At 64.6% G+C, this 1,719-nt stretch overlaps 1 protein-coding gene across 1 annotated transcript in view; it reads left to right on the top strand.

Moving 5' to 3' along the window:
• The window catches only part of LOC113204729 (uncharacterized), a gene marked incomplete at its 3' end in the record, with an annotated part of 243,415 nt that overhangs the window by 139,780 nt on the left and 101,916 nt on the right, over positions 1–1,719 (top strand). The window lies entirely within an intron of this gene.

The raw sequence follows: 1,719 nt of genomic DNA, 5'->3' as shown, positions 1-1,719 counted from the left end.
GGGGGAAGCTGGCATGCCCCGCGCCGCCACCTTGGGGTGCGGAAATGAGCTGCTGGCGCTGCCTATCGGTATCGCCGCCATGGCGGCCGCCTGCCCCGGGCGGGGCCGGGCAGGCAGGGCGCGAGCCTCAACCAATCCCCAGAAGCCGTTAACGCGCTGCCCGTCCATTCGCCCACCCCCGCGCCCGCTCCTCTGCTGCCCGACCCGCCCGGCCCAGCTCGGCCCGGCGGGACAACTTTCCGAAACAACTTTGTCCGGCCGTGGAGCAGCGGGAGCGTGAGCGGGAGCCCCGTGGAGGGAGGTGGGACGAGGCACTGACTGGCCGGGGGAGCGGGGGTGGTGGTTGGAGGTTTGCGCGGGGGCTGGCGGGAGCCTGCTGTGCCGCCGCCCTGCCGGCCCCCTAGCAATCCGGGGACAAGGTTGACGGCGGCCTCGGAGTATCAGGCAGCGGCCGAGAGCGGGCGGCTGATTGCGTTACAATGGAGTAAGCGTCGTCTCAAAGGGTGAGGTGGGGTGAGGCGGGGCGTGGCGGGGAAGCGCCACTAGCTGGGGCCCCAGCGGCGGTGGCGTGTAGAGCTGGGGAGTGGTGCGGACCATGCCGGTGACATCGGCTGGCACTGGAGGCCGCCCTCCCTCTTCCACCGCCCTGCCCCGCCCCGCGCGCGAGAGCACCGGGGGATGACCGACCACCACGGGCACAACCCTCCCTGCCGCACGGGGTCCGCGCACGGCCGGCCGGCCAGGGCGGCGGGCAGCTCGAGAGAGAGATATAGTTTATAGAGCGGGAGATAAAGGGAACGGGGCGAGGGTCCGCAGCGTGACACGGCGCGGCGGGGGCCGCCCTAATTGGGTGCAGTGGTCACTGGTCCAGTGCCATGAGCGGCCATGACGAGATCTGCGGCAGGTTTATTATTGCGAATCCCCCTTTTGCTAAATGAAAGAGGGGATGAAGGGGGAGGGACCAGCCAGCGTGCGAGGGTCGCCATAGCAGGCTGCTGGAGCGGAGCGTTGCCGCGCGTGGTGGTGGTTTAGAGAGAGGGACGTTTTTGGAAAAGAAACAAAAAAACAGTTTCAACTACGGTGGCAAAGTCATGGATGAGGGTGGTGCGCTCGCGGTGTGTGTGTGTGTGAGAGTGTGTGTTACGTTACAACTTTGCTGCTCTGAATTGGATCCACTGCTCGGCCCTTGACCGCACTGTACCCCCTCCCCACTCTGGGCCCCTTGCCCCGGCGAGCCAAGTTACCCCCCTCCTCGTCCTCCTCTCCCACCCCTCCTGCACGCCATTCCGACAACGAAGGATATTTACGCTTATGCAAAGGGACCTGTTTCTCGGGAATGTTTAGAGGAGATAGCGGCCGACTGGTGGTGTAGGGGTGCTGGTGTGTGTGTGTGGGGGGGGGTGGGTATGGTGTGTCGGCGCCCATAGCTGGTGACACACAAGCAGGGGCGCCGGTGTTATCTCTTTGGGCTGAGGGGTGAGGGGCTGGCGATATAAATTGTCCATGTCGACGAACGTCATGGCCACACAGCATGATGCGTTGCTTCACGCTCCCCTCCCCCTTTACTAGGATGAGCCACGCTCGGAGTCACACAATGGGGCGGAACGATTTTCATTTTTTTTGTCCCCGCAATTTCTCATAGCCGTGAGCTGCTATTCGGCCGCGCAGCTGGTATATGGGACCCTCCTGATGGGGAGGCAGGTGTTGTGTAAGGGGGGG

Source organism: Frankliniella occidentalis, unplaced genomic scaffold (assembly GCF_000697945.3).
Source record: "Frankliniella occidentalis isolate FOCC.00 unplaced genomic scaffold, Focc_3.1 Scaffold118, whole genome shotgun sequence".
NCBI lineage: Eukaryota > Metazoa > Arthropoda > Insecta > Thysanoptera > Thripidae > Frankliniella > Frankliniella occidentalis.
This window is presented reverse-complemented; position numbering and strand designations above follow the sequence as displayed.